The sequence below is a fragment of the Ixodes scapularis genome, unplaced genomic scaffold (genome assembly GCF_016920785.2).
Source record: "Ixodes scapularis isolate PalLabHiFi unplaced genomic scaffold, ASM1692078v2 ptg000834l_1___fragment_1__unscaffolded, whole genome shotgun sequence".
NCBI lineage: Eukaryota > Metazoa > Arthropoda > Arachnida > Ixodida > Ixodidae > Ixodes > Ixodes scapularis.
Genome location: NW_024610050.1, coordinates 347,694 through 358,695, shown reverse-complemented (window position 1 = coordinate 358,695; position 11,002 = coordinate 347,694). Strand labels below are relative to the sequence as shown.

The 11,002-nt window shown below is 43.0% G+C and overlaps 1 pseudogene; it reads left to right on the top strand.

Annotated features, from left to right (window-relative positions):
* Positions 1-1,718: 1,718 nt before the first annotated feature.
* Positions 1,719-11,002, top strand: part of LOC120842852 — a 135,777-nt pseudogene continuing 126,493 nt past the window's right edge.

Genomic DNA, 11,002 nt, shown 5'->3' with positions numbered 1-11,002 from the left:
CCCCCCAGGTCACGTGACCACCCCCAGGGTCACGTGACCCCCCCCGCCGGCATCCGCATCGTCATCTTCATCATCACTGATGACGTCATCAGTGACGTCACTGATGACCTCACCGGCATCCGCATCGTCATCGTCATCATCGCTGATGACGTCATCGGAGTCCGCATCGTCATCGTCACTGATGACGTCATCAGTGACGTCATTGATGACCTCACCGGCATCCGCATCGTCATCATCACTGATGACGTCACTGATGACGTCACCGGCATCCGCATCGTCATCGTCATCATCACGAATGACGTCATCAGTGACGTCACTGATGACATCATCGGCATCGTCACGTGACCTCCAAGGTCACGTGACACCCCAGGTCACTTCACCCACCAGTACCTTTCCCTCCTCCTCCTCAAGAGCTGCGCTCTAATTCGGTGTTACAGGGAGTTGTAAACGGCTTTCACTTTTTTTTTGTCCCTACACAATGAGAGATGGCCAGATAGGGTTTCTTGCCTCTGAAACTCGGTTAGACACCTCTTACAACAAAGCGTAGGCTTTTGGCATCTGAAAAAAACCTCGCAAAGTTTGCAAAAGTCCACAAAATGGTTCTCAACAAGGAGATGATCGACATCCTGCTCCAACTCGCCATTAACTACCTTCAGTGAGTAGACAAAGTGTTTTTCCCTGTCATAACCAAACACGTTCACTGAGACACAATTTTTATGCTCAAAGGCCTTCACGTCTTGCGGGAAAGTTACAGGGAACGGTTTCGGAAACACATACATGCACATATGATCACGATACAAAGATGCTATTCCTCTATAAATCCGCTTCGCAGGATGCAAAACGGCGTGCACCGCAAATGCAAAGCACATGTCCCTTTCAGAGTCGTAAAGACACTCACTGACATTAAAAAGGCATTGCCTTGAGGCAAGTTGGTTTGACAGAGAAAATTTTTCGCAACCAACGGTTGGAGGAAGGAATTGTTCCAAACTAATAGTACAAACTTTGATCCCGACAAGAAGAAATCCCGAGCCTTGTTCCTGATAATGCTCCAAATAATGGCTATTTCGGTACAGACTCGCTAAATCGAATTACTGATATTACCGTCCACAAATCCAGTTTGAACCTGACTATGAAAAAGTGCACAGTCACATCAATGTCGTCATCAGGAAGGAGACGTCCGAGCCCGACAGTGAGTGTCACAAAAAACAAACAAATGCAGAGGCAGAACACAATATCTGTGCCCCTTAAGCAAGAAGGCACGGAGACGTTTTTCAATCAATTTGGATATGAGACCACATGTGTATTTTGTCGTTCAATATATAATCAACTAAGTGACTTTACAAGGCAATAAAGTCCTTTATAAATTAACAATTTCTGTGCTACATGTAACATCTTATTTTAATTTGTAGCAAGTGGTTCGTGTGCAAAAAGCCAATGACGTGCCAACAGCACTTTATCTTAATTTGACTGAATCTCCAAGTCAGTTGATATTATTTCACACTAGATAAAAGGATAAGTTTCCCGCCTCACATTTTGTTTTTATTACCCGTTCGGCCATCCAGCTTTATCTTCGCCATAATCTTGCTCGCAAATAAAAATGGTCAGGTAACCGCTCATTGGCCTTGATCATTGCCAGTAAATTGCGTGCTGATCAATGCAAGTTTTTCTTCCTTTCAGGAATACGTTGTCGGGCATGGGCGATTCCTCATCATCAAGAAATGGTGCTTAAAATTTTCTTCACGGTGCTTCTTGCTCAGAGACTTCAAAATGGTAAGGTCAATTCCAATGAAGCTGAGTGATTCTTCCTCCTTACTATATAAGAAAATACAATCCTTAGTCACATTCACGCAAAACTATTTACACTCTTACGGGCCTAACAAGGATATGCAAGAGGTTCACACAGTTAAGTACACACGTTGAGCACCGGCACCAAATTTTGAATAAGTCATTTATATTAAATAAGATGTGTGATGTGACTTTTACACAATTAAATTTTAAAGTATCTGAACAGATGTAGAGAAGGCCGTTGCAGTGCAGTGTGAAATTTCGACAATAATCCAGTTCAACCGGCTTTAGTGTAGGTTATTTTATCGACTGTATTGAACAGTTATTGCCTCTACCAACAGTTTTAACGTAGGAGATACAAATCTTGAACTTCTACATACGATGATTGTTTGGAAAATATACCAAAAGCAAAGAAAGAAACATACTAGTAACTTTTTTCTTTCAAATACCGAGTATGTGCGGCGGTAGGTCATTCCAGTCTTCTGCGTGCTTGTCTACACCTCAGTTTGCTATTTCTATGCATGTAAAAACTGCACGCTATGCGTGTTTTCTATGCATTTGTTTCGCGCAAAAGAATATTTATAATGCTGCTTGGTTCGCCAGAAAACTAATTTTAGTTTCTTAACCAGTACCCAGGTATGTTTACTTGTACCCTTAAAGGGGCCCTCAGGAGCTTCTTGAGATTGCCTATTTATGATGATAACTCACTCTGTGGGCTCTAAGCATCCTAAAAAAATCTTCAAATCTCCGCAATGCGCTGCTGATTTTTTCATTAAAAAAGCAATTTAAGATTGAGTACACTGAGGTCATCGCAGAGAATGGAAGGCGCCTTTCCTGAAACCAGAACTACTGACAGCCAATAGGAAGTGGAAGATACTCGCATCTCCGACCGGTGGATCCGCGTAGTAATATCTTGAATGCGCGCGGCTCGTCGCCGTGATAAATGAATGTAGCCTGGACTTTGGACGCCCAGACAAAGTCGATCGTCATCGTAGCCATCGCTTTATTGCGGCAGGGCTCTCGCTAACTTGACGCCTCTTTTGGATGAGATGCTTCGACGAGCAGCCGACATGGGGTCCATCTTTTTATGATGCGACACTGTTGTACTTGTCGTAAATTCTAGCGCATGAAACGGGGAGATGCGCGAACCGCGCCGCGAAGGAGCCAGTACGCCCGAGGCAGCAGACGCACCGGACGACAGAATCCAATGGCTTGCAAACGCGTCTTGAAAACACGCATCGGTCTTCCGTCGCTGACGGAATCTGCCTGAGGAAGACCGATGCGATGTGTCTGTTCTGCAAGCGCGCGCTCGAGAGCACATGACCGTCTTCCACTTCCGTAAAGAGAGAAAAAAAAAAAAAAAAGAAGAACAAAAAACAGCGTGTTGTTTTGGAGACGACAATTGCAGAATTACGTTCTCTATCCGCGAAAAATTTACATTTTTCTCATACTCTCGTTTGCTTTTATTATCTACAAAATCATGCACATTTTAAAAGAACAGCGTTTGCAGTCTCAACGAAATGTCGCGTTTTCATTTGTCACATGCTGCCGGAACCACGCTCCTCCCATTCTCTGCGATGACCTCGGTGTATTCGATCTTTGATTGTTTTTTAATGTGAAAATCGGCCACGTATTGTCGGGATTTAAAGACTTCTAGGATGCTTAGAGCCCGCAGAGTGAGTTATCACCACAATGAGACGAGATAATTAACCCCGCCAGGGCCCCTTTAGGGAAACTCTGAATTCCCACCAAAAACATGTTTAAGCGCCAGGATAAACGGCGTACGTTATAGCAAACTACTCGCACAAATACATATTATACAAGCTTGATATTACTAACAAAAACTTGGAAGCCTAGTATCTGTGAAGAACCTTATACTTATCGGCCTTTGTCTAAGGACCCCTGAACGGCTCCTCCTCCGGCTTCTGCCATTTCTTAGCTCCCGATAAACTCGCCTATGTTCTGCACTCGACTGCTTTGTAGACACCTCCTCGTCACGGAACATAAAGGTTAGCTCCCAATCAGATCAGATCAGATTTATTCGCCTCAAAAATATCCCAATTGGGATAGATTACATGAAGGGGGGGATACAACATTTAAGGCACAATTTTAAAAGGTAAACAGCAAAACACACAAAAAACATTCATTGATCACACTTTACAAATAAAAATTACAAATATCGCGAAATTTATTAGTATTAACTTTATGGACGATGTGAGCAGGTAACGAATTGCGGTCGGCAATAGCAAGTAAAGGGGAGGAACTTTGAAATTTGTTAGTTCTGGAGAAGAGAGACTCAATTTTTAGTGGATGATCGCATCGCTTTGAAATGCAAGATGGATCTTGGAGATAGAGGCTACAAAATTCCGATGATGAGTAGTAGATGCCATGAAGGAAAGCAAGACAGGCTAGTTTGGTTTTAACGGTTAGAGGTTTCAACTCCAGGTTGGTTTTAATAATAGTGACACTCGATGTTCGTGAATAGTCATGCATGATGTAGCGTGATGCCTAGTTTTGAACAGATTCAAGCTTGTTAAGAAGCTAAAGTTGAAGTCTGGGCGAGTTGGTATGACATACTTAAAAGGTTAAAACGGCGCAAAAAACGACGGACAGGTTAAAGAAGGCACATACAGAACGCTTTGTCTGTGTCCTTCTTTACACTGTCCGTCGTTTTTTGCACTGTTTTAACCTTTTAAGTTTCTTAAGAAGGTATGCTTGATGAGGCCACAAGATGATGTTGGCGTATTCGAGTTTGGATCGCACAAATGCTTTGTAGGCGGTTAGTTTGACTGTCTGAAATGAGCGGAAAAGGTTGCGTTTGATGTATCCCAGTGATTTACATGCACTTGAAACGGTGTTATTGATGTGATCGTTCCAACGGAGGTCCTCTGAAAAAATTACTCCTAAGGACTTGTATGTTCGAACTTTTTTATGTCTTCGTGGTTAATGAAAAATTTTTTTGCGTGCAAGAAGGCTGACTGGAAAATGTTAAAAATCTTGTTTTGTTAGTGTTCAATCTCAGTTGCCATGTGCTGTACCAAAGTGAAATCATGTTGAGGTCTTGCTGTAGCAGTAGTGCTTGATCATCTGGGTTTGTGATGCGGCGGTAGATAACACAGTCATTCTGCAAAAAGCCTTATGGATGCTGTCAAGCTAATATGAAGGTCGTTTATATAAATGAGAAATAAAAGCGGACACATTACGCTGCCCTGATGGACACCGGACTTTACTAATAATTTTGAAGATTTACTCTCTCCGACATATATAGCCTGTTTACGATTTTCAAGAAAACTGGCAATTCATTGTATGATAACAGGATCAATGTTAAGTAGCGAAAACTAATACGTTTGAAATATACCACATTCTAATTTGAGTGTATTTGAAATACAGTTCATAATTTTAAGTACACAAAAAATAGACCGAAAATATAAGCTTCTTTTTTTTTTTACTTAGTACTAAAATATACTTCTAAAAATCATTTTAAGATACCTTTACTTAAACTACATTTGAAGTTCCCTTCATGCGTTTTGAAATATGTAAATACTAAATTAATAGGCACAAAATACCTTTCACGTATATTTGTTGAAATATTTATTTAATTCATGCAAAATATACTCCAACCCTAAAAAATGGAGCAATCAAAAATACGTGCAGAATACTCTTGAAATGCCTGAAAATCGTAAATACTGTTGTGTTATACTCTAAATACCTTTTGACTGCAATAGTTTGGTAGTTTGACTTAGACTACCAACATAGTGAAAAGCTCCCCTTCTAGATGTTCACTTCAAGTAGATATGGAGTACACTGAAGCGCCTAAATACAACATTTGATTAGTTTGTCGACTGAATTGCGGAGCATCGCACTGATAAATCAGTCCAGTTTATGTTATTGTTTCCTTTTTTCTATCAAGGACACACCTGATCAGTTCCTTGCACACCAATCACAAACGGGGTTCGGGAACTACAACTACAACATTTGCTGATGCTGGAAAGCTTTAGCAGGTGCTGTGAACAGATACGTTTGGAGTGGTTTTGTTAGCAAATGTTAGTTCACTGAACGTGTATACTCACCATTGTACGTGATGTGAATAGTGACTTTAATATAGTGATATTAACTACCATATTAAATAGTCAACTATTAAAATGGAAAGGCAAAACAACTACTGTAAAATATTTATTTTTCGCGGGCTCAATATTTCGCGATTTAGGTCAAAGTTGGAGTTTTGGAATAATTCGCAAATTCTAATTTTCGCGACGCGCTGGGATCGCAATATAGATTTTAATATTAATGCATTTTGCCGGAATTGTTCACGGGACCTATTTTTCGGAATTGTAGGCGATTTGCGAACTTTGCGAGAATTAGGTCCTCACGAAAACAAAGTCGTTCACAGTATTTTAAAGTGAAGATACTGCCTTGATTCGCTTCGTCCTGAGTGGTGCTACGCAGAGAAGCAATAACATACATTTTATGAGCCGTTTGTGTGGATATTGTTTTAAGGACTGCGCCGAATTGTTATTAGTTGTACCAATGCCTTTTACTAAGAGATATCGTCCACGAACTTCAAAACACTGTTTCCCCTTTGACAGGCTCCCGAGGAGAAGATCGAATACTTGGAAACTTAATAAGCGCAGAGGTGGTCACCGAAAAAATTATTACCTTCAATATGTAGGCTATATAAAACTCTAGTGCAGTCAACGGGACTGTGAATGAGCTGTTCAGTGCGTCATGGTGTTTGTGTTTGTGTTCGTTTCTAATGTAGCTTTGTGAGATGTATCTAGGAGTGCCTTCAAATACCTCAGGGACACCACTTGCTGACAAAATCGAAAATAAAAAAAAAATTGTGTAACCGGTTTTTAATGCACAAATGGCATCTTGAGTGTGAAGGGATAATATTTTTGGTATATCTAAAATATATTTGGATTCATATTTATAATGTATTTTGAATACATTACGCGCGTATTTCGAATGCGGACAAAATAATACAGAATAAATGAAAAATGAATATTCGTACTAAATATATTTCAACTTCGTTTGAAGTACGGCCTCTTTTTGCTAAGGGTATAGAAAGCTTGTACAACAAGCGTTGGTGAGGTACGGAGTCGAAGGCTTTGGCAAATTCAAGAAATATGGCATCAATATGTATGGAAGAGTGAATGTTTTCGTGCATATTAGTAACAAATTCAAAACGTTGCGTTTTCACACGAAAAACCTTTTTTGAATTCATGTTGATTGTTACAAATTAGGTCATGGTCAGATAAGTATCTAATGACATGGGAATATATGACATGCTCCATAATTGTGCATGGTACACTTGCTAATGAAATTGGTCTATAATTAGAGTCATGTTTTTTATCACCAGATTTAAAAATTGATAGCATTTTCCCAAATCTCCAATCCGCCGGAAGGTAGATCAGCTCTACAGATTGCTTGAAGTGAGATATAGTAAATGACAAGGTATGGTTCGTGTTACCTTCAAAAGTTTGGAACATATATCGTCTTCGCCAGGTGCAGAGTTTGGGGAGAGTGGATAAACAATTGCCAAAATGCCGTCTCCTGTAAAGGTGACAGGTTTACATGATTTGGTTTTGACCAATAGGGGGCGCAGCATGACAGGAAATGCCCCAAGGAGCGAGGTCGCGCACTCGCCTTTGTGTGACGCGTGAATGTGTCCGCTTTTGCGTGCGGGAGCAAACGCCGCAGCTCAGTATTTTGCCTATGAGGATGATATTTCTTTGTTCAGTGATAATGACAGGTTTGAAAAGTAGTCAAAATCAAGAACACCTATTGTTCACAGACCAGATATTTTGTGAACTGGGCCAAGTGTTTGGGGTTTTCTGCACGGGTGGGCTTCGAAGCCACAATTTCCTGCTCGCTTTGCTGGCCAACACTGCCGTCCCTCTAATAGCGCCTAGATGTTTCGGTGGCATCCTCTAAAGATTTCCTTCAAGGTGTCACAATCAAAATTTGTCTGTCCATGATTAGCGGGGTTTGTGTCAGGCTTTGCCTCGCCCCGAAACGGCGATTGGTCAGCCATTATCAGTATACCGGAACCTATGGTTCGCCCAATCGCGAACGTTTACCACAAAGGCGCTTTTGGTCGCTCACGTAGATAATAGAACTACCCAATAAATTGCCTTCTGTAGGTGCCATCTTCGCCTTTTGGGTTGTAAAACGCTTTCTCGGCGTGTAATGCTGCTCCATTTCACGAAGTATAAGGCTCCTCGCATGCGTCCACATACAGGTTACTCATATTTTTTTGCATGGGTGATAAATGCTGGAAAGACCTATATGGGCCTCCTGTTTCAATACTATCTTGACAACAGAGGTTTGTGGGTCAAAGAGACTGATAAACTGCGCGAGAAAGCGGCCCCCGGTAATGCCTTTGAATAAGAAAGGCAACGTCGTCTTCTCCCCCCTAATCTGACGCGCACACCTTTTACCTTTATGTTTTGCTTTTTTGCACCCGCGTGTCGAGTGTAGCACCGCCTGGATCGGCCCAGGATAGCAGACGGCCTTCCTATACTTGAGTCAGAGGTCAGTCAAAGGCTGAAAGACACGCAAATACATACACACAGGCTAAACGCGCACTGTCACGGTCTACCAGCCTCTAAGGATGCACTCAAAGAAAGACGACCAAAGCCGTGACGTTGCACAGTTGGCCTTATTTGATTGGCGGCATGAGCTCATAGCATGCAGTGAATTCGAACAGCCATAGTAGTTCCTTCTCCTTCCTCCTCTGACGCGCACAAATTTTAACTTCATGTTCTGCCTTTTCACACCCGCGCGTTGACGGTAGCGCCGCCTCGATCGGGCCAGGATAGCAGGCGGCATTATTCAAAGGATGTCGCTATACTTTTGCGCATAAAGGGGCGTTAGCCCCAACGAGGTAGAGGGGCTTAGAGTGATAAACTGGAAGTTCGGAAGTGGCACCCCCCCGGTTGCCGCCATGTTTTCCGCAAATGTGAAAACTCGTCACTGACCTCACAACAGCCGTGACGTCGCAGGTAAGATGGCAGCACCCAGAGCTGGTGGATTTGTTCTAATTACCTGGATAAGATGATTCATATTTGTGTTCATCCCTTGCCTGAAGAGCAGTCTTGTTGAAAAATGTTGACCATTCCTTTCGGTCTCCTCAATAGCCTTTCTTAAAAAGTGTTGGTTGCCTATACTTCGTATCATTGTAACCTGAAAAAGGGCACCCGCCAAAGCCCCCTCGAACCAATCAGAGAGACAGAGCGAAGGTGTGTGACAAATCTGTGCAGACGAGCACTCTGATTGACATGTTGTCATGTGCCTCTCTCCAACGTGCATATTGGCTCACCGAGACTGTATCCTTTGCTGTTTGCCAAATTGTGATGACACGAATTACAGTAGCTACTACTCTGATTTCCCCAGGCTTTCATAGTTTGGTCATTTGTTCGACAAGAGTGTTATGTCCGCCATCACTGTGAACTCGGCTTAGTGCCTATTGGACTCGAATGCTGCATTAGCATTCGACGTAAACTGGGGCCCATTTGTGTGATTTACGCCGAAAAAAATGGTAACAGTTGTGTTGCTTGATGGGGTTCTGCAAAGGGTCTATTGTGTCATACGTATAGGAAGTGTCCTGCTATATAACAATGCATCAACACATACGATTAAAGTATATGCTCAGAAGTGTGTTCAGGAGAAGTGGAATGAGTGCAGCCCAATGCAACATGTCTGCCAGTCTGGTATGTCCCATTAATTCATATTGAAGAGTCAGAGATGCAAGTGTCCTCAAAAGGACCTGCGCGTGTGGTGAGCACAACTCTCGGTGTATAAACTCTCAAGGCATAAAGGCAAGCGGAAATAGCTTTATCTGGTTAGTGTATCAAATATGTTTATTTCCATTGGATTACATTATTATTGATTCTTAGTTAATGGTTCCAGAACGAGTTCTTTCTGCGACAGTCTCCTGTCATGCGTTCAGTCGTAATACCTGTGGACCTTGTTGTGGGATGACGCTTTTGAGCGTCATCCCACAACTTTCGCTTTTGAGAGCAACCAACCATTCTATTTATTAAAATCACTGAGCTGCATTCTCCCTCAAAGTTGGAAATTGTGTGCTTCGTGGCGTGGACACAGATAATTAGTGTCAGCAAACTATTAGGTATTGTCCTTGGGCGACAGCCGACACCAGATCAACTCTCCTTGCATTGCCGCTCACCTGCTTTGTCGTGCTTACCTCCCGTCCAGATGAAGTAGATCACGAGCTTTGGGGCAATGTCGGCACCAGGGACAAAGGCCGCCGAAGATAATCCTCAATCTTCCCCGGACGCTCGTCGAGACGTGGTCGAGGGTCGTTCGGCACGAACCCTTGCAGGCCAATTCATTGGTACGGGCACCTCCAGTAAACATGGTCGGCCTCATGCAGTGGTAGCAGAGTGGTTTTCGGTCGGCCATTCGCAGTACCTCCGTTTTCCACGGTGTACTTTGTTCAGTGCGGACCTACACTGGTTCTTCCCGATGTCGGGAATGCTTTGGCGTTGGGGTGTCTCGTTGAATAGGAATTGAATAGTAACAGGTAGCCGGTGGTGGTCGTTGTGACTTTGTGGTATAAGTCGCCCTCGTTTCGTCAGATGCCGCTTCGCTCGAAGAAGTCTCCAGTTGAAATGCCTGTCTAACTTCTTCTGAAACAATCTCGGCGATCAAAATAAAAGCCGGGCAATTGATGGCAGGAACTAGCTTCCTTATCTTCTCCCGGACACCGTTGTGAATGATGTCACAGATGCCTGGGGGCTGGCGTCGAAGTTGCAGCTGGACGACTCGAGTGTCGCAACACTGGGGAGTTGTTGATAGTGACATGCTCGGGCTTGCAGTGTACATTCAATGTTGGAAGCTTCATTGATATGAACCCTTCGGCTGTTGTCGTGGGGTTGCGGACAAGGCTGCTGAAGGTGTTGTCTTTCACATGAGGAACATGGTATTCTTAGCTTCTTGTCTTCTGTAGCATCAGGGTTGGCGTGGGTGCTCGATCAGAAGCAAAACATCCTCCACGAGGGTGGTGACGCTTTCGTTGGGGCCGTGTCCTGGACAGAATCAAGAATTCGGCTTTCTTTCGTCAATGTTGGCAAATGAACATGCATTTCAGCTCGATCTTGCAAACTTCCCACGATGTTAAGGAGGATTCGTGGTTGTCAAACCAGTGCCTTGCAATTTCTTCCACGAGAAGTATAGGTTCTGCAGGAGCTGGTTG